The 22508-nt window shown below is 43.7% G+C and overlaps 1 protein-coding gene across 2 annotated transcripts in view; it reads right to left on the bottom strand.

Annotated features, from left to right (window-relative positions):
• PCMTD1 (protein-L-isoaspartate (D-aspartate) O-methyltransferase domain containing 1) overlaps positions 1–22508 on the bottom strand; it is a 129417-nt gene that overhangs the window by 93775 nt on the left and 13134 nt on the right. The window contains exon 1 of one of the 2 annotated variants that reach the window (XM_033933692.1): positions 17722–17961. The exons of the other annotated variant lie outside the window; for it this stretch is intronic. The gene's annotated coding sequence lies outside the window, so the exon portion shown is untranslated. Of the gene's footprint in view, positions 1–17721; positions 17962–22508 lie in introns of those variants that run through there. 2 annotated transcript variants of the gene reach the window in all.

The raw sequence follows: 22508 nt of genomic DNA, 5'->3' as shown, positions 1-22508 counted from the left end.
GTGCTCTAATTTCAATAGGCTAATATTCAACTGGGAAGACACAACAATCTATATAACACATTAGCAACCCAGTAAAAATCTTACATTATTTCATAAATTTATCACTGTAATCCTACTTTCATTAAATAACAGTGCTTTTTTCTGTAGAATCCTCAGTTTGCTCTTCATCCTTTTCGTATAAAGTTCATATAAGGATAAAGTGACCATTTATTTTTTTCATTAAAACGGGACATCAATTAATTGTCAGTCCCACCCCCAATCCCGCACTAACCCCATTTCTGGGCGTCAAGAAGCAACAGCTGCGGAAGACCGGGGAGGGATTGAATTGGCACTGGAGGGAGGCAGGCTTTAGCGTGGCAGGGAGAGGAAGCGATCACCAGTCCGTTGTCCCCGTGCACACCTTTGGGACGCTGTCCCTAAAAATGGGGCATTTCAGCATCCCAAAGCGGAGGGTCAGGACAACGGGACAGTCGGTCAAATAACGGGACATATGGTCACCTTATATAAGGAGAATAAGAGCCATTTTCTTCAGCGGATCCTTTTTTTAATATATTTTTTCATTTAAATTATTTGTGCAACCACCACCAATAAATTATCAGTAAGAACTTGTTTAAGAAAGACTTATCTTAGAGCAAGTTCTGTGTATTGTGTGTGTGTGTGTTGTGTGTTTGTGTGTATGTTGTGTGTGTGTTGTGTGTGTTTATGTTGTGTGTGTGTTGTGTGTTTGTGTGTATGTTGTGTGTGTGTGTTGTGTGTTTGTGTTGTGTGTGTGTTGTGTGTTTGTGTTGTGTGTGTTGTGTGTGTTTGTGTTGTGTGTTTGTGTGTGTGTTGTGTGTGTTTGTGTTGTGTGTTTGTGTGTGTGTTGTGTGTGTGTTGTGTGTTTGTGTGTGTGTGTTGTGTGTGTTTGTGTTGTGTGTGTGTGTTTGTGTTTGTGTGTGTTTTGTGTGTGTGTTGTGTGCTCTGTGTGTGTGCTCTGTGTGTGTGTTGTGTGTTTGTGTGTGTGCTGTGTGTGTTGTGTGTGTGTTGTGTGTGTGTTGTGTGTGTGTTGTGTGTGTGTTGTGTGTTGTGTGTGTGTTGTGTGTGTTGTGTGTGTGTTGTGTGTGTGTTGTGTGTGTGTGTGGTGTGTGTGTGTGGTGTGTGTGTGTGGTGTGTGTGTGTGGTGTGTGTGTGTGTTGTGTGTGTGTGTTGTGTGTGTGTGTTGTGTGTGTGTGTTGTGTGTGTGTTGTGTGTGTGTTGTGTGTGTTGTGTGTGTGTTGTGTGTGTGTTGTGTGTGTGTTGTGTGTGTGTTGTGTGTGTGTTGTGTGTGTGTTGTGTGTGTGTTGTGTGTGTGTGTTGTGTGTGTTGTGTGTGTGTTGTGTGTGTGTTGTGTGTGTGTTTGTGTTGTGTGTGTTGTGTTTGTGTGTGTTGTGTGTGTGTTGTGTGTGTGTGTGTTGTGTTTGTGTGTGTTGTGTGTGTGTTGTGTTTGTGTGTGTTGTGTGTGTGCTCTGTGTGTTGTGTGTGTGTTGTGTGTGTGCTCTGTGTGTTGTATGTTGTGTGTGTGTTGTGTTTGTGTGCTGTGTTTTGTGTGTGCTGTGTGTGTGCTGTGTTTTGTGTGTGTGCTGTGTTTTGTGTGCTGTGTTTTGTGTGTGCGCTTTGTTTTGTGTGTGTTGTATTGTGTGTGTGCTGTGTTTTGTGTGTGCTTTGTTTTGTGTGTGTTGTGTTTTGTGTGTGTGTGCTTTGTTTTGTGTGTGTTGTATTGTGTGTGTGCTGTGTTTTGCGTGTGCTTTGTTTTGTGTGTGTTGTGTTTTGTGTGTGTGTGCTTTGTTTTGTGTGTGTTGTATTGTGTGTGTGCTGTGTTTTGTGTGTGCTTTGTTTTGTGTGTGTTGTGTTTTGTGTGTGTGTGCTTTGTTTTGTGTGTGTTGTATTGTGTGTGTGCTGTGTTTTGTGTGTGCTTTGTTTTGTGTGTGTGTGCTTTGTTTTGTGTGTGTTGTATTGTGTGTGTGCTGTGTTGTGTGTGCTTTGTTTTGTGTGTGTGCTGTGTTTTGTGTGGGCTTTGTTTTGTGTGTGTGTGTGCTTTGTTTTGTGTGTGTTGTATTGTGTGTGTGCTGTGTTTTGTGTGTGTATGCTTTGTTTTGTGTGTGTTCTGTTTTGTGTGTGTATGCTTTGTTTTGTGTGTTGTGTTGTGTGTGTGTGTGCCGTGTTTTGTGTGTGTGCTTTGTTTTGTGTGTTGTGTTGTATTGTGTGTGTGTGTGCTGTGTTTTGTGTGTGTATGCTTTGTTTTGTGTGTTGTATTGTGTGTGCTGTGTTTTGTGTGTTGTATTGTGTGTGTGCTGTGTTTTGTGTGTGTTGTATTGTGTGTGTGTGCTTTGTTTTGTGTGTTGTATTGTGTGTATGCTTTGTTTTGTGTGTGTTGTATTTTGTGTGTGCTGTTTTTGTTTGTGTGTGTTGTGTAGGAGTCCCAGTCAATAGTCAGGAAACACCTGCATAACATTTTTTTTTATTGTACAGTCCCCAGATCCTCTTCTCACCACTCTAAAAAAGTCTTCCCTCTGCCTGCTGCCATGAAGATGTTCCCCCCCTCCCCTCCACGCCGAATTCCCCCCTTCAGCCTAACAGACCCTTTTAGCTTATTTTTAAGCATTTTCCTTGACAGACAGAATATAGGACCCAAAGTAGTGAACTGGATTAGAACCTGGTTGACAGACAAAAGCCTGAGGGTTAATGGAATTTGCTCAGAGGAAGGAAAGGTGAGTAGAGGAGTGCCACCAGGATCAGTGTTGGGTCCTATTCTGTTCAATATATTTGTGAGCAACATTGCTGAAGGGCTAGAAGTTAAAGTTTACCTTTTTGCAGATGATACCATGATTTATAACTGTGTGGACACCCCGAAGGGAGTGAAAACATGAAAAAGGATCTGGTTTAATGTTTGGCAACTAAAATTCAATGCAAAAAAGTGCAGCATGATGATTAGTGGAAATTCGAGGGAACTGTATGTGCTGAGAGGTGAGAGGCTGGTATGCACAGATGGGGAGAGGGACCTTGGAGTTATCGTGTCTAAGGATCTGAAGGCAACGACAAAGTCATGTCTGTAGCCTGAAGGATGCTGGGCTGTATAGAAAGAGAACGAAAGGAGGTGTTGATGCCCCTGTACAGGTCATTGGTGAGGCCCTACCTGGATATATTCTGTGTTCAGTTTTGGAGGCCTTATCTGGCTAAGGATGTTAAAAGACTTGAAACAGTCCAGAGAAAAGTGACAAAAATGGTAAGGGGCTTGCGCCTAAAGACATACATGAAGAGATTGGAAGCCCTGAATATGTATACTCTAGAGGAGAGAAGGGACTGGAGAGATATGATACAGATATTTAAATACTTGAAAGGTATCAATATAGAAATAAATCTTTTCCAGAGGAAGGAAAATGGTAAGAGGGCATGAATTGAGGTTGCAGGGTGGCAGACTTAGGAGTAATGTTAGGAAATTATTTTTCATGGAGAGGGTGGTGGATGCCTGGAATGCTCTCCCGAGGGAGGTGGTGGAGATGAAAACAATGACAGAATTCAAAAAAGTGTGGGATGAACTCAGAGGATCTTTAATTAGAAAATAAATTGTATAAAACAAACTAAGGCCGGTACTGGCATCCTGTATATGGCGATTTGGTTTAGGATGAGCTGGGAACGGCTTTAATAGAAGCTCCAGTAACAGGATGGTTAGGATAGGCTGTAGTGGGCTTCAATGGCAAATCCAGCAGTGGAAAACTAAAGACACCATTAGGGGTGGACTTCTATGGCCTACTGCCCAGAAATATTAAAGAAAAAACCAATTTAAACATGAAAGTAAGAGTGTGAATGTTGGGCAAACTGGATGGACCGTTCAGGTCTTTATCTGCTGTCATTTACTATGTAAACGTGCTGCAAGGCAAAGAAGGTTGCCAAACAAAACTGTCACTATGAGAGCACACTAAAATAGGCCCATCTGCTCTACAGAAAAATGACAACTACCTGGTCCTGTGCCAATGAGATATGCAGGAAGGTACTCACACCTGCATGGTCGAGGCTGCCAAAAGCTTCTAGACATAGAAAGTTGGTAGCACCTGTGGAAAGTTCTATCAGATGTTGTCATCCATATTTGGCAATTGACATACTGCTTGTCCTCTAAGAAAAGAGTATATACAGTATATGTATGTATATATATATATATATGTATATATATATATATATATACATATATATATATATACAACTAGTCATTAAGCCCGTTACATTAACGGGTGCTAGAATATGTCTATCTGTCTTTCTTTCTTTCTGTGTCTCTCCCTGCCCCTGTCTCTTTCTGCGTCTCTCTCCCTCCCACTGTCTGTCTTTCTTTCTGTCTGTCTCTCTCCCTGGCCCCCTTTGTCTGTCTGTGTTTCTTTCTTTCTGTCTCTCTTCCTGCCTGCTGTCTTTCTGTGTGTCTGTTTTTCATTCTCGTGCGCTGCCTGCCTATCTTTCTGTCTCTCTCCATGGCCCCCTTTTGTCTCCCCCCCAAAGCAAACCAAGATTGCTCCCTGGCCCCCTTTCCCTTTCCCCCCTCCCACACTTCCCTGTGCAGCAACAGCAGCATTCCCCCCTTCTCTGTGTAGCAGCAACAGCATTCCCCCCTTCCCTGTACAGCAGCATTCCCCCACACTTCCCTGTACAGCAGTAGCATTCCCCCTTTCCCATTGTAGCAGCAGCATTCCCCCCCACTTCCCTGTGCAGCAGCAGCATTCCCCCTTTCCCTGTGCACCCACCCCTTGCCTGCTCCCCCTGTTCCCTTCCTTTTCCCTTCCCCCGTCCAGCAGCATTCCTTTCCTGCTCCCCCTGTGCATATGAGCCACAGAAATCTACTTGCCTCACAGAAAAGCGCTGCACCGCGCTGTTACTGGCCTCGGTGTCTTCTCTACACTGCGGCCAACCCTAGCGGAAACAGGAAGTTGTGAGAGGGCGGGCCGCAGTGGAGAGAAGATTGTGAGGCCAGTGGCAGCACAGCGCAGCGCTTTTCAGTTAAACGCTGTGAGCAGGCGAAGAGGAGGAGGAAAAATAGATGCCGGCAGGGGGGTTTGGAGGTCAGGGCACATGCGGCAAGCCGCCGCTCGTGCCTGAAGATTTTAAAAGAGCGCTTGGCATTGGGGCGTGTGCAGCAAGCCGCCGCTCGCGCCTGAAGATTTTATGGTAATGTCGGATGGCTCGGTGTGGGCCCCAAGCACTGGGGGCTTGTGAGAGGAGCCGCCACTGCTGGCGGCCAAGGTAGGTTCTGGGAAGAAGGCTGGAGACTTGCGCATGCGCACTCCTGCGACCACAGACCTACAGCATTCGGAACACGCAAATAGGAGTGCGCATGCGCGGCTAGCTTTTTATTATATAGGATTATTATATAGATAAAACACAGATTGCTCATTATGTACCAAATGTACAAAAAGCTCACTCCTATTTAAAATTTTTGGAAAAACCTTGGATCGCAGCTTAACTTTTAAAAAGCTGTTATAGTATTGGGGTGCTACGATATGTCCTGGGGGGGGGGGGGGGTTTCAGAGGGTTTTACATGGAAAATTGTATTGAGCACCTCTTGTTCCTGAGACATCTGATCTTGGTTGTGTTTATGACCTTTTCTCTGTATGCCCGGTAGGGCATTTTTTTTCTGGATTGATGGATGTCCCTTTACTCTGTTATGTTATGTGTGTACTAGTTTGCTCAATAAAGAAATATTATATATAAAAAAAAGCATACTGATTTATTAATTTAAAAAAGTTATGCTGTACTATGGAAATTAAGGACCATCAAGAAGTTTTTTGATGGGGAATCCTTTTGGTTATTGGTTCAATCTTTGGTACTATCAACATTGGACTACTGCAATATAGTTTATTTGGGGCTACCAAAGAAGACTTTACAAAGACTTTGATTGATCCAGAATGCTGCTGTGCGTTTGATTTTTGGACTTAAAAAATATGACCGGTGTCGGTCCGCAGAAAATTTCTGCCGGTCCACACAGGGCCGGCGAGATCGAGTCGGCAGTTCAAGTTCCTGCCGACTGCCGTTCCTCCCAGCCTCGGGCGATCAAGACAGGCTGCCGATGTCGGGGCCTTCCCTCAGCGAGTCTCGCTTGTTCAGAAACAGGAAGTTGAAACAAAATAGGCGGGACTCAGAGAGTGAAGGTCCCGATGTCGGCAGCCTGTCTTGATCACCGCCCTGTCGAATTGCTGAATAGGGCCGCGGGGAAGGTGCAAGTGGAGCGTAGAGAGCTGCAGGTACAGGTGCAGGTGGAGGGAGCTGGTCAGCTGTGCAAGCAAGATCCTGGAGAGCCTTCACAGTGGCTGTCTCCCCTCCCAGAAGCTCTCCTACTTGCCAGGGCAGTGATTCACCGGCAACTTCCTGCAGGCAAGTACTGAGAGCTGCTGGAAGGGGAGGAAGCCACTGTAGGAGGCTGGGAAGCTGCTGGATAAAGGGAGAGCTGCTACTGGACTTGGAGGGAGGTAAATGGAGAGATGCTGCTGAGAGGGAAGGAGGGAAAGGGATGGGAAGAGAGTTAATGTTGGATAGGGGGAGGAGGGAAGGGAGAAAGAAAAAAGGAAGGAAACAACTGGCAGGGAGATTATAGGAGGGGAAGGAGGTCAGGGTGGAATGGAGAGATCAGATGAGGGAAAGGGGAGAGAGAGGAATGAGAAAGTAGAGAGAGATTGATGCTGGAAAGGTGGTCAGCAGAGAAATGAGAGAGGGATAAAGATGCTAGATCTGGTGTAGGAGAGATAAAAATGAAGAAAGCAGTGAAGCTGGAATGAATGATGTAAAAAGGAGAGAGGAGGCACAGGCTGGATGGACAGCGGAGAGGGGCATAGAAAGAAGTGAGATACATATGGAAGGGGGAGAAGGCAGACAGTGGATGAAACGGGCAGATGCTGGATTGAAGAGACAGGGCAGATGCTGGAAGGAAAAGAGTGAAAAGAAGATGAAAGCAGAAACCAGAGACAACAAAAGGTAGAAAAAATAATTTTATTTCTATTTTGTCATTAGAATATATCAGATTTGAAATATATATCCTGCTAGAGACATAACTGGGGACTGCAGTATTCTGTTAGCATGATATTTCTGTGTAGCATTCTATAATAACTTGGCTTGTTCAGTTTTCTTGATAGTAGAGGGGATATATGTGAAGGGAAGGGGAGGGGAGACAGGGGTTTTGTTGGTCCGTGCTCTGTATATTTGTATTTATAAAATCACAATTGTTCAGAATATTGTTTCTTTTTATACTTTAATAAAATACGTTCAATATAAAATCATAACTGTGGCTTGTGCAGATGGGATCAGATGGTTTGCGGAGACCGAGCTTGCGGAGATGGGGCAGAAACGGGGTTTTTAAATTTTAGTCCTAGTAGTTTGCCGGTCTACAAAATAATTATCTTATTTCTGCCAGTCCACGGGTGTAAAAAGGTTGAAAAACACTGCACAAAGATTTACAATCTAAAACTATATCTTACATAATGAAAGTAAAGTATATTGCCCACAGTCCCACGAAGCCTCAGTGGGATTTGAATCCTGGCTTTCGTGGTTCTCGGCCCACTGCTCTAATCACTAGATTACTCCTGCTTTCGCCCCCCCTCCTCCCCCCCCATTTCTTTGATAGAAACCCAAACTGGCCACTTTTCTCAAAAGTTCTCAAGTCTTCCAATCTCTCAGAGCTTAGGGAACAAAGTTAAATTGCCTATAAAATGGAAGCGTGGAGACAACTTATAGCTGCTAATTTTGGTCTAGTATGTAGCAAAAATGTTTTTAGCATTGTTGACCATTTCAGGGCTAGAGGATAATATGTAGGCTAATTTTTGTTTCTCCATCCAACCTTTCCCTCTCCGTCTCCCTGAAACACACAATCCATAAGAACATAAGAATAACCTTACTGGGTCAGTAAGCCCAGTAGTCCATTCTTACGGTGGCCAATCCAGGTCACTAATACCTGGCCAAAACCCAAGGAGTAGCAATATTCAATGCTACTGATTCAGAGCAAGCAGTGGCTTCCCACATGTCTTTCTCAATAACAGACTATGGACTTTTCCTCCAGGAACTTGTCCAAACCTTTCTTATAACCAGCTACGCTATCTGCTCTTACCACAACCTCTGGTAATGCGTTCCAGAGCTTAACTATTCTCTGAGTGAAAAAATATTTCCTCCCATTGATTTTAAAAGAATTTCCCCTGGTCTTTGTAATTTCTGGCAGAGTGAAAAATCGATCCACTTGTACCCATTCAGGATTTTGTACACTTCAATCATATCTCCCCTCAGCCTTCTCTTTTCCAAGCTGAAGAGCCTTAACCATTTTAATAATAACTTTATAATAATAACTTTATTTTTCTATACCGCCATAGTCAGATGACTTCTAGGCGGTACACATCGAAAGAAGACTGGACATTCAGCGAATTACAAATGCATGAGGGGGAATGTTACAGAAGAAAAGGGTAGTAAGGGGAGGAAAAGTAAGAGGGATTGTAAGGGGAGGAAGTGAGAAGGGTTGCCTGAGAGATTGCTTCGGGTTTGTAGAGGGAAAAGTGTGGTGAGCGAAGGTTGGTCTGTTTAGGACAGGTGATGAATTTGTCTAAGTCTTTCCTCATATGAAAGGAGTTCCATCCCCTTTATTATCTTGGTCGCTTTTCTTTGAACCTTTTCTAGCACCACTATTGAACTCAATACTCCATATGAGGTCTCAGGAACGATACAGGGGCATTATAATATTCTTAATCTTGTTAACCATCCCTTTTTAAATAATTCCTAGCATCCTGTTTGCTTTTTTGGCCGCCACACATTGGGTGGAAAGTTTCATTGTATTGTCTATGATGATACCCAGATCCTTTTCTTGGGCGCTAATCCCCAAGGTGGACCCTAGCATCCGGTAACTGTGATTGAGGTTATTCTTCCCAATGTGCATCACTTTACATTTGTCCACATTAAATTTCTGACATTTGGACACCCAGTCTTCCAATTTCCTAAGGTCTGCCTGCAATTTTTCACAAACCGCATGTGTTTTAACAACTTTGAACAGTTTAATGTCATCTGCAAATTTAATCACCTCACTTTTCGTTCCAGTTTCCAGATCATTTATAAATAAGTTAAATAGCACCGGTCCAAGTATAGACCCCTGCGGCATTCCACTGTTTACTCTCCTCCATTGAGAAAAATGACCATTTAACCTTACCCTCTGTTTTCTATCCAATAACCAATTCCTAATCCACAACTGATCTTTACCATGTATCCCAAGACACTTTAATTTTCTTAGGAGCATCTCGTGAGGAACTTTATCAAAAGCTTTCAGAAAATCTAGATATACTATACCAACCAGCTCACCTTTATCCACATGTTTATTCACACCTTCAAAGAAGTCAAGCAAATTGGTAAGGCAAGATCTTCCTCGGCTGAACCCATGCTGATTCTGTCTCATTAAATCATGTTTGTCTACGTGTTCCACAATTTTTTTTTTATAATTGTTTCTACCATTTTTCCCAGCACTGAAGTGAGGCTTTCCGGTATGTAATTTCCCAGATCTCCCCTGGTGCCCTTTTTAAAAATTGGCGTAACATTGGCCACCCTCCACTCTTCAGGTACTACAGACAATTTTAGCAACAGGTTACAGATCACTAACAGCAGGTCAGCAATTTCATGTTTGAGTTCTTTTAGTACCCTGGGATGTATACCATCCGGTCCTGGCGATTTATCACTTTTTAACTTGTCGATTTGGCTAATACATCTTCCAGATTCACCAGATTTATTTCGGCTCCTCTGCATCATCATCCTTGAAAACCATTTCCAGTTCAGGTAGATCTCTTATATCTTCTTCCGTAAAGACTGGAGCAAAGAATTCATTCAGTCTTTTCGCTATGGCCTTATCCTCCCTGAGCACCCTCTTGCTCCTTGATCATCCAGCGGTCCGACAGATTTCCTCACAAGTTTTCTGCTTCTGATATACCTAAAAAAATTGTTATGAGTCTTTGCCTCTTTTGCAAGTTTCTCTTCATATTCTTTCTTAGCTTTCTTTATCAATGCTTTGCATCTAACTTGCCAATGCTTGCTTTTCTTCTTTATTTTCTTCATTCGGATCCTTTTTCCATTCTTTAAAGGATTTTTTTGGCTCTTTCATTTCACCTTTTAATCACGCCGGCTCTCGTTTCCTCTTCTTTCCACTTTTGCCGATACGTGGAATACATCTGGTCTGGGCTTACACAATGATATTTTTAAATAACATCTACATCTGGTTTAGCGTCCTAACCTTTGCAACTGATCCTTTTTTAGCTATTTTCCTCATTTTATCATAGTTGCCCTTTCAAAAATTAAACACCTCTACAGTAGTTTTCTTTTGTGATGTTACTCCCTGGTATCAGCTCAAATTTGATCATGTAATGATCACTGTGTCCCAGCAGACCCAACCAGGATATATCTCATTGTGGTAGAAGATGTAGTAACAGCAATTAGCATATCTGGGTTTAAAAAAAAGATTTGGAAAAATTCCTGGAAGAAAGTCCATAATCTGCAATCGAGATACAGACATAAGGGAAGCCACTTCTTGCCCTGGGATTGGTAGCATGGAATGTTACTACTAGTTGGGTTTCTGCCAGATATGTAATATAGAAAATAATGGCAGATAAAGACCCAAGTGGTCCATCCAGTCTGCCCAACCATACATGCTCCATAAATTAATTATTTACGCCCTCTTTTACAAAGCCGTGCTAGCGGCTGCTCTGTGCTAACAGTCCCGAAGGTCATAGAGAATTTAAGGGCTTCAAGGCTGTTTCTGCGCAGCTTTGTAAAAAGAGGCCGTTAGTTTAAATGGTCCTTTTTTTACATATTTCTGGGCCAGAAACCCAGAGCCCTACCCAGTAGTGTGCTAAGGTTCCATGCTCCATAAATTAATTATTTAGTTTAAATGGTCCTTTTTCTTAGATATTTCTGGGCCAGAAACCCAGAGCCCTGCCTAGCAGTGTGCTTAGGTTCCATCTACTGGAGTCTCCATCAAAGTTCACTGCAGCCCATCTTAACCATCCCAGCCATCAAAACCCTCCTCAGCCCATCCTCAACTGAACGTGTGACCTAAATTGGCCACTACTGGATACACCCTGATTCCTGAGCCCCTTTCTTTGATGTACTTTGGACCAGCCAATTGTCCAGAAAGTGAAACACAAGGAGTCCATCTATACAGTGATATTGCAACAACTGTGAGACATTTTGGCAATGATTCTGCAAAGTGCGTCCCGATTGTAGGCAGCGGCAGGCGTCCTATAGCTGTCTAATCAACCAATCGGAAGGCAAGTTTTCTAAAAAAAAATGCTCCCCAGGCAGGCCGCCTATATTGAAGGCGCCTCCGGGAGCCTAGGGAGGCCCACAAGCCCGCCTAAGCTCACCTAAGGCTAGGCGGTAGCCTTAGGCGAACCTAGGCGGCCCTACGCATCTTCCTAGCAGAGCGGGAGATGCTTACAATGTAGGCTAGCAAAATGCTGGCCTACATGGTAAGTAGACGCGGCCGCTATACTTAATCGCGCTAAGGGATCTCCCTGCCGCGATTAGTATAGCGGCCGCAGCTATGACCGCCAGTCTCCCCTCCCCAACCCCCCCGACAATCGCGGCAGGAGGGTGCCCAACCCCTCCTGCCGACAAAACCCACGATCGCCAGCAGGAAGGTGCTAAACTCTTCTTGCCGGTAGGCCCACCCCATCCCTCGATGATCGTGGCAGGAGAGTGCCCAACCTCTCCTGCCAACAGAAACTGCCTCACTGAAGATCGCCGGCAGGAGGGTGCCCAACACCTCCTGCTGGACCCCCGCAACAATCTTCGGGGGGGCCATTGGGGGGTCTGTCAGGAGGGGTTGGGCACCCTCCTGCCGGCGATCTTCGGGGGGGCTGGGCACTCTCCTGCTGGCGATCTTCAGGGGGGCCCTTGGGGAGTCCAGGGAAGCAGGTTGGGGAATTTTGTTTGGGGAGGATCCAGAGGTCCCAAACCCTCCTGCCGGTGATCTTCCGGGGGGGCGAGTTCTGTCGGCAGGCGGGGTTGGGCACCCTCCTGCTGCGATTGTCCGGGGGGAGGGGTTGGGGAGGGGAGATTGGCGGCCGGAGCCGCTATACTAATCACGGCAATGAGATCCCTTGCCACGATTAAGTATAGCAGCTGTGTCTAAACAAACCCGATTCTGTAACCGGCGTCTGCAACGTGGACATCGGTTACAGAATTTGGTTTACTTTGGACGGGTGTAAGCCCAATTCTGTATAGGATGCCTGGGTGTCCTATACAGAATCCGGGCCTTTATGAACACTTTGGCAGTAGACACAAGGCCAATTGTATGCGGTACTGGTGTATCCTTATGCAAAATCTGAAATACCTCCTGTAAATAGGATATATCTCACTGTGGGTATAGGCATCCTTCAAATCCAGAGATTATAGCCAATCATTTTGCTGAACCATGGCAATTAGCACAGGAAAACATCTTAAACTTTTGCTTTAATGGGTACAGTAATGAAAGTTCTTAGGACTAGAATGGGACAAAAACCCCTGTCTTCTTGAGGACCAGGAAGTACTGGAGTAAATTCCCTCCCCTTTTCTCCCTGATGGCATGGGTTCAACTATTCTGGCCTGCAAAAGTAAGAACCATCTTAATAATAGCTTATGGATTTCTTTTTAGGAAGTTATGCAAACCATTTTTAAACCCTGCTAACTGCTTTCCCCACATTCTCCAGCAACAAATTCCATAGTTTTATTTATTTAAAAATATTTATAATCCGCCTATCCACAAATCTAAGGGGGGAAACAAAGCCACATAAAAATACATACAGTTAAAATACAACAATACAATAAAACATCATTACAAAATTTTTTTTTTTTTAAAACCTCCCAGACCCCCAGAACTCCCCCCCCCCAAAAAAAGGGAAAAAAAAAAACCTTGCTCAAGCTGTCACAGAACTCACACCAAAAGAGTGCTCAAACAGTACCGTTTTCAGTGCTTTCCTAAATTGCCAAAGTGTAGAGGCTTGACGTAAGGTCAACAGTAAGATATTCCAAATCACCGGACCCTGAACGATGAGACATCAAAGTAAGCCCTAATGGATTAAAGTTTCCAAAGGGTAAAAAATCCCTTCCTAACCAAAGAGACCGACATACCTCCCTCTAAGCAGCAGCGTTGGCAGCACTCTAAACAGACTACTTCACAGTCTTCTCCCGCCGGGTCCTACCCTCTGCCGTATCACTGATGATCAGCGACACGGCACAGGGAAGGTCCCAGCAGGAGAAGACCGCGAAGCAACCTGTTTAGAGTGCTGCCGACACTTTCGCTCTTTCCCGCCAGTGCCTCTCCTCCTCTCCTACCGGTGCTACTCTTCCTCCTTTTCCTCTGCCCCTGTCATGTTGGAACGCTGTGTACTCTTTGTCATTTTCAAATGGGAATGGGAGAACGCAGATTCACACAAATAAGTTGAACCGAAACAGGAGTGTACAGCTTCACTGCATCTTCTCAAGTTGGAAAATTTGTCTCTAGGCACTAGCTTCCAAAAAAATTCTTGCTCAGCACGGGTCTTGAGAAAAATGTCATTTTTAAGGGTTAATATTTTGTTTTCAAGAGATGGCTTATTCAATGAGTAATTTTTACTGATAGCAGCTGTAGTTTCTTTAATGTCCACATCTAATTTGAATGGGTATGACAAGTACTCCACAACTGTTCCAATATTTTGGAAGTTACAGAATCTATTTTCGAATTCCTGGTTAACAGAACAGATTTCTGTCACATACTTCTCGTTCTTAAAAACAAAATTTGGATATTGTCCCAGATAGGCCTGTGTATTAGGAAAATGAACAAAAAAGTTGTTTGCAAGGTCAGTCATAATTAGCTCTAATTTGCTCTTGTAGGATGAAACTGTACTCATCATCTCACCAATGCATTTGTTTTTACCTTGTAGTTCAAGGTTCATATCACTTAGTTCGCCTGTAAAGTCAGCGAGAAATGCCAGTTCACATAACCACTCCTCATCTTCCAAATCTGCTTGGTCATCTCCCCTCTCCTTCAAAAAACTTATTTCATTCAGCAAATCACAAAATCTTTGCAGAAATTTGTGCCTACTTAGCCACATTACATCTGTGTGCAAATTCCAGAATCTTACTTTAATTTTAAAAGTTCCCTTCATAAGTATACACTAGAATAGATTTCATGTACATTGCCTATGCAAGAGTCTATCAATGATATGAGTGTCTATGTGTGGAAGGATACAACCTCCCAGATAAACATCCTTTGACTTGATTGGTCCTTGAAAACTGATGGCAAATAATTTTATTTTTATTTTTTATGCAGTAGTTATCCTAACTTGAGCAACAAAACAATAAAGGCTTTGTTACTGTTTGGATCTTCTCATCTTTACGAATTTGAATTTTCAGCTCTGACATAAATTAAATTGAAAAAAAGAGAATGACTGTAGATGGTAGATGATGAAATGCGTGCTTGCTTGTCGACTATCAAGCCATGTTTTGAACTAATTTGCATTCAAAAACAAGCATATCCAATGCATGTATTAGAAATTCTATTCTATCTACTTTAGTTTTACCATTGTTACAATTACCCATACATAGCTTAAAGAACTTTAAATAAACAACTCAAATTTAAATTTTTGGCTTGCAATTTTATATTTTAAATTATAATGTGTTGCGAAAAACATTTGCTCCATTTAGTGTGCTGTGAAAAACATTTGCTCTATTTAGTGTGCCAGAACTGAAAAAGTTTGAGAGACACTGCGATATATCATGAAGTTCTGTATTCTCTATCTCCACCTACTGGTAGATAGACAGATCTCATCCATCTGAATTTGTCTGCTGTTAATGACAGGGAAGGGGGATCTAAATTTTTTTTAGTTATTCTCAATCAACATAACTTTTCAGAAACAATTAGAGGGTAAAAAATAAACAGATGTTATTGTCTGTTTTCTCCCTATGCCATCAGAATTTGTACCCTTTTCCTCCACCACCAACTTCAGACTGTTCCTTCCATCTTACTATGATAGATGCCTGGAATAGGTTTCCTAAGTTAATGTCATGTTCTATCATTGGCTCTATTGAAGAACTCACATTTTTGAGGCTGCTTTTAAATGCTTATCCCCATTATTCACCTGTTTAAGACACATGTTTTAAGTCATTTCCATAATAAAGAAAATTCCCTATTATCTTATTTGCTCTGTTTGTCTGTCTTGAATAGATTATAAGGTCTAATGAGGACACCCTCTTACATGAATGTGTACATTGCTGTGTACATCTAGTGCATCTGCTTGTTAATCACAGAGATTGTTCAGTCTTCTTTGTTAAAACTGCATAGAACTGCAAGGTTTTGCGGTATACAAATGTTAAGTTAACTTATGTTACAAATGATAAATAGTAAGGGATTTGGGGGGAGGGTAAAAGGAACACAATCCAGAAAACGCTTACTTTTGCAGTTAGCAGAAAAAGACACTCATCTGCTAACTGCATGTTAAACATTTTATACACTCCAGAGTTAACTTTCATAGGCTGGGTAACTCTAAATTAAATCATCCCATGTACAAAAGCTTGTGAACTTTCTTAATCTTTTATATTACTCTTTACCATAAAATCCAAGACAGATTCCACTCAAACGTATATTAATACCCCCCAAAAAGATTCATTGTTACACAATGATAACTAATTGAATGAATATTCAGACAATAAATAGTAGTTAAATAAATAGTTTCACAACAACCACATTTTAAGGGCACACCCTGTCTACAGAATATACTATGCTGTGCTTTGGCAAGAAGTTCCAGAGCTGTGAGACCCTTTCGCAGGGATGGTCTTACTGCTAGTCTCCTACACAAGCAAAATAATTTCCTTACAGCAGCCCCCTCCCTAACACAGCTGAAAATGTGGGACACGCATTGCTAAAACAGGGAAAGGGATCGAGGCTTGTATGCTGCCTTTTTGTAGTTACACAACCACAGCAAAGTGGTTTACATATATACACAGACTTATTTTTGTACCCGAGGCAAAGGAGGATTAAGGGGAAAATTCTGAAAATTTACCGGGCCCTAACGATGTTCGTTAAAACTGTTCCAGCCAGTTTAGAGTGCATGTATTTTAGTGGCCGATTATCAAAACAGTTCACTGCGGTCTATTCCAAGCTTTCTAGCAGTCTCGGACTCAGCCATGCAAATGTCGTACAAAGTAATATTAAAATGAGCACTCTGAGAGATTCTCTATCATCGCCATATAGTACATTTGAGGGCAAATTTGTTAAGCAGGGTCTGAGCTGCCATAGCCTTACTTTCCTATCAGTGCATGAGTGCTGATTGGCTTAGGCATTGACAGGGAAATAAAGTTTGACAGCTCAGACCCTCCCCCCTACAAATTAAAAAAAAAACAGAGAGACCCCAAATTGAATATAGGCAGGAGCAATGCCCACTCCCGCCGCCATAAAACAACCCCCATCCTGGCAGTGGGAAGGATACCCTCTCAATCCCACCACTGCCATAAAGCAACCACCCCAAGCAGGAGGGATGCCAGTTTCCTCCCACCACTGCCATAAAGCAACCCCCCGCCCCCCGCAAGCGGGAGGGATGCCTACTTCCTCCCACCACTGCCACTGTGCACCAAATGATCCCCTGCCTCCCCGTACCTTCTTCAGGAAGATCGGCCGGAGGAATGCTTACTCCCTCCAGCCGGCAGGCCCGCCTTTTCAAAATAGCGGGTCTTCTCCTTCCCAGTATATCCTGGGATGCACTAGGGAGGAGCATAAGGTTCTGTTTGGCCCAGGGGCCTAAGGCCCCCCCATTCCTCCTGCTGCCAGGGGAGGGTTGCTTGATGTAGGAGTGGGCATCCCTCCCACTGGTGGCGGTGGGAGGGAGGGAGCATTTCTCCTGTTGCCTAGAGGGTTGCTCGACAGCATCCCTCCCACTTTTGGAAGGGGGGGGGTTGAGAACAGCAACAGGAGGAAGTGGGTATCCCTTCTGCCGATCTTCATTTTGGGGTCTTTTCTTTATTTTAACTTGCAGGTTTATTCTGCGCATGTGCCGACTGCTATCACCAGCGACTCATCCCATGAAAATTTAACGACCCTCCACAAACCTCATTTGTATGCATGGGGTTTTTTTAAGAAATCGTTACAATCACGGCCTGTTAGATTTTACCATGAACATTAAAGAATCTTCCCCTAAGTGATTTGCCAGAGTCACAAAAAGCAACCAAGGGGATTCAATCCCAAAACTACCTCACCGCCAAATGAATAAGTGTGTAGAGCCTGCTTACCCCTCCCTTTTAAAAATAATTAACATGAATTTTAAATTTGTTTTTGAACCAAATGGTAACATTTTCTGGTGCACAATCCCTACAGAAGGAATAAGGTAGAACACCTTAAATAGAAAATGTATGACTATAGACAGAATACAAATTTTAGAATAATAAAGTTAACTAAGAGCAACAACTTGGTAGTCAAGCAAGCATAAGAACAATGCTGTTCACCTCGCCCTCCCAAAATATGCACTTTACAAATAAAAACAAATCCTGCCGGCTAAGTCATAAAGAAAGCTAAAAAACAAACAAACCCCCAAGCAAGCTGCAACACCATGCCACCAATCCAAGAGACAGCAGCTACAAGGGGGAGGGGTAAGAGTTCGCAGCACAAGACACCGCGCGACCCTCCGCCTGCGCTGGGGCTTTCCAAGCCAACACACAAATACATCACAGCAGCAGCTTCAGTCGCTAGACAAAAGACAAACTCACCCTTCTAGTAGCGTTAAGCGAGACAGATCCATCTCCTTTCCATAGCTACTTAACACACCGGAAGAAAAGAACGCTCACACGCAGTACGCCCTTCCTTTCTTGAGGGGCTGCTGTTTGCTTTAAAACTGATACCTACAGGAGCGGTACGAAGATCGCACCCCTACACTCCCCCTACCAAATGTGTACACGGAGGGACGAGGGATGAAGAACAGCTGAGAGGATGTAAACACAGCGAGCACGTGACGTGCCCTTACTGGCTCGGCTAAGGCCGCAACGGCGTGACGACCACAGGCGACCAATGGGAAAGACATGAAAACACGAAGGAATGGGGGGGGGGAGGAATGGGACTCTGACGTCACCAACTCCTCACCGGCAGTGGTTTCGGGCTGTTGTGGTGCAGCTGCTCCTTCCCCTCCCCCCATCCCTTGCACGCAGTCCGTCAGACAGACAGCTGTTACAGAGGATACGCACCGCGCGAGATATAGAGCTACCCAGGCAGGGAGCAGAGGCTCCAAGCCTGCAGCAGTATCTAGGGTATTGAGATGTATTTTATAAAACCAAACCGGTATCGAAACGGGGGCCTAGTGAAAGGTCCGTAGTGTATCTCAGTTGCACCTTCTTTCTCTTCAAATTTGTTGTGAAATAAACACTGAAGGAAAATCTTTTAGCCCTCTCCCCTCCCCCACTCACTCACTCTTACTTTATACAGTACTTGTATTTCCCAGGAAAATGTTAGTTTGCAGCTTATTCCAACTCTTGCAGCTGCTACTTTTTTAGCCCAAACCCAGTTTCTCTCTAGAAAAACATTGTTTTGCTTTCTACTGGATAAGCCTCAGGCCAGCTCACTTCAAGATAAGAGTTGGGGGCACTGACTTTTGCTTCATGTTAAAAGCCCTAACAGAAAGCACAGTTACTTACCATAACAGGTGTTATCCAGGGACAGCACGCAGCTATTCTCACATAGGGGTGACGTCATTGACAGAGCCCGGATGTGGACGCCTCCTCACAAGCAGACTTGCTTGAAGAAACTTGAAGTTTCGAGTCGCCCGTACCGCGCATGCGTGAGTGCCTTCCCGCCCAGTGCAGGGCGTATCTCCTCAGTTCAGATAGCTAGCAGAGAAGCCAAACAGGGGAGGTGGGTGGGTGGTGAGAATAGCTGCCTGCTATCCCTGGATAACACCTGTTACGGTAAGTAACTGTGCTTTATCCCATGACAAGCAGGCAGCCTATTCTCACATATGGGTGACCTCCAAGCTAACTGGGATGGTGGGAGTGTTGGCAATTTAGGAGAATAAATTTTGTAATTCTGTTTGGCCAAACCATCCATCCTGTCTGGAGAAAGTATCCAGACAATAGTGAGAAGTGAAGATATGAACCGAGGACCAAGTAGCAGCCTTACATATTTCCTCAATAGGTGTATATCTGAGGAAAGCTTCTGAAGCTGCCATAGCTCTGACTTTATGGGCTGTGACTTTACTGTGAAGGGGTAATCCAGCCTGGGCATAGCAGAATGAGATACAAGCCACAATCCAGTTGGAGATGGTATGCTTAGAAATAGGATGTCCCAAATTATTGGGATCGAGGGAGACAAAAAGTTGAGAAGTTCTGTGTGGTTTGGTGCATTCCAAATAGAAGGCCAAAGCATGTTTACAGTCCAGAGTATGAAGAGCAACTTCTCCAGGATGAGAATGAAGCTTTGGAAAAAACACTGGAAGAACAATGGATTGGTTGAGATGAAATTCTAAGACCACTTTCGGGAGGAATTTAGGATGAGTACGAAGAACCACCTTGTCATGATGGAACACTGTGAATGGTGGATCAGCAACTAAAGCTTGCAGCTCACTGACTATTCGAGCAGAAGTGAGGGCTATGAGAAACAGCACTTTCCAAGTGAGATACTTTAGATGAGCCGTATCAATTGGTTCAAATGGAGGCTTCATCAGTTGACCAAGGACAACATTGAGGTCCCAAACCACAGGAGGCGTTTGAGAGGAGGTTTGACATTGAAAAGTCCTTTCATGAATCTGGAAACCACCGGGTGAGCAGAGAGGGGTTTTCCTTCAATAGGCTGATGGAAAGCCGCAATTGCACTGAGATGGACTTGGATAGATGTAGACTTGAGGCCAGAATTGGATAAGTGCAAAAGGTAGTCCAAAACAGAAGATAAGGAGGAATGTTGAGGCTCCTTATGATGAGAAAAACAGCACGTAGAAAATCTAGTCCATTTTTTATGATAGCATTGTCTACTGGTAGGCTTCCTAGAAGCTTCTAAAATATCTCTTACAGATGGAGAAAACCGAAGAGGGGTTATGTTGAGAGATACCAAGCTGTCAGGTGTAGAGACTGCAGGTTGGGATGAAGCAGAGATCCTTGACTCTATGTAAGCCAGGAAGGAAAAACTGGTAGAGGGTATGGCTCCCTGCTGCTGAGTTGAAGTACAAGGGAGTACCAAGGTTGTCTCGGCCACCAAGGAGCAATTAGAATCATGGTGGCATGATCGTTCTTCAACTTGACCAGTCTTGAGAATGAGAGGGAATGCATAGAGGAAGAGATTCGTTCATTCCAGAAGAAAAGCATCTGCCTCGAGGCGATGGAGCAGAAATGAGGCAGTTTGAAGTTGTGGGGAGCTGCAAAGAGGTCTATCTGAGGCATTCCCCACTGTGAAAAAATGTGATGAAGAGGCGAGGAATGGAGTGTCCATTCGTGAGGTTACAGTAGACGACTCAAGTTGTCCGCCAAGCAATTCTTCGCCCCTTGAATGTAGACAGCTTTGAGGAAGGTGTTGTGGTGGATTGCCCAGTCCCAAACCTTCAGAGCTTCTTGACAAAGGGAGGCAGACCCCGTCCTTCCCTGTTTGTTGACAAAATTCATGGCGACTTGGTTGTCCGTCCAAATGAGGACTACCTGGTCGTGAAGAAGATGTGAAAACCATTGAGAGCTTTGAGGATCGCCCTGAGTTCCAACAGATTGATATGACACTGACGATCCGTACTGGTCCAGAGGCCTTGAGTACGGAGACCATCGAGATGAGCACCCCAAGCGTAGGTCGAAGAGTCTGTCGTGAGGACCTTCTGATGGGGGGGGGGGGGGCGTTTGAAAAAGCAAGCCTCTGGAAAGATTGGAAGAGAGCATCCACCAATGGAGAGATTGCTTCAATGAAGGAGTGACTGATATGTGTCGAGAAAGAGGGTTGCAAACTTGCATCCATTGAGATGCCAGGGTCCACTGAGGAATTCTGAGGTGAAGTCTGGCAAAAGGAGTCATGTGTACTGTGGAGGCCATGTGACCTAGGAGTACCATCATGAGTCTCGCTGAGATGGAAGACCGGGAAGACACTGTATGATAGAGTTGAAGAAGAGCCGCCAGACGTTGTGGGAGGAATGCTCTGAGTTGGACAGTGTCCAGAACAGCTCAAATGAATTGTAGATTCTGTGAGGGCTTTAGTTGGGATTTGGGAAAGTTGATTTCGAATCCCAAACTTTGTAGGAACCAGGTAGTCCGTTGGGTCGCTACAATAACCCCTTGAGATGTTCAATCTTTGATGATTCGAGTATAGAATATCTTCATTCAGTTTTAAACATCAATATAAACATTAATGTAGTGGGTTGCTAAGAAAGCATTCATATCACCAAGAGAACGTAGCAACGGGAATTCAGATCTTGACCTCAGAGTTTAAAGTGCTCATTCGGTCTGTCATTCGTCATTAATCCCTGCTAATATTCTCATATTCTTATATACTTTTTATATACTTTTTATAATCTTTTTGTTGTATAATTTATCATTTGAGTTATCAATAAACTAGTATTATCAATAATATGTTTTGATCACTTAGCTTCTTTTGCGTATATGCATTCTGTGATCTACTGGTTCACCAGTGCTGTCCCAGCATTAGATTAAATATTCCCCCATGCCAACGCGTTTCGCTTAGCTTTGTCAAGGCTGGGGAGTCATAGTTTTAACTTTCATACTAACACGCATTACCGGCGTGTTAGTATGAAAGTTAAAACTATGACTCCCCAGCCTTGACAAAGCTAAGCGAAACGCGTTGGCATGGGGGAATATTTAATCTAATGCTGGGACAGCACTGGTGAACCAGTAGATCACAGAATGCATATACGCAAAAGAAGCTAAGTGATCAAAACATATTATTGATAATACTAGTTTATTGATAACTCAAATGATAAATTATACAACAAAAAGATTATAAAAAGTATATAAAAAGTATATAAGAATATGAGAATATTAGCAGGGATTAATGACGAATGACAGACCGAATGAGCACTTTAAACTCTGAGGTCAAGATCTGAATTCCCGTTGCTACGTTCTCTTGGTGATATGAATGCTTTCTTAGCAACCCACTACATTAATGTTTATATCAATCTTTGATGAGCCAGTCATCGAGGTAGGGAAATACCTGAAGACCATGGTTCCGTAGAGCTGCTGCTACCACTACCAGGCATTTGGTGAACACTCTGGGAGATGAGGCCAGGCCGAAGAGTAGCACTCTGTATTGATATTGCAGATTCCCCACCCGAAATCTGAGATATTGACGGGAGGCCGGATGAATGGAGATATGAGTATAGGCCTGCTTGAGATCCAGAGAGCATAACCAGTCGTTCTGCTCGAGAAGGGGATAAAGGGATGCCAGGGACAATATTCGAAACTTTTCTCTGACTAGAAATTTGTTGAGTCCCCTGAGATCCAGAATGGGCCACAGATCGCCCGTCTTCTTCGGAACAAGGAAGTAACGGGAATAAAACCCCTTGTTCTGTTGTTCCAAGGAAATT

Source organism: Geotrypetes seraphini, chromosome 2 (genome assembly GCF_902459505.1).
Source record: "Geotrypetes seraphini chromosome 2, aGeoSer1.1, whole genome shotgun sequence".
Classification (NCBI taxonomy): domain Eukaryota; kingdom Metazoa; phylum Chordata; class Amphibia; order Gymnophiona; family Dermophiidae; genus Geotrypetes; species Geotrypetes seraphini.
This window is presented reverse-complemented; position numbering and strand designations above follow the sequence as displayed.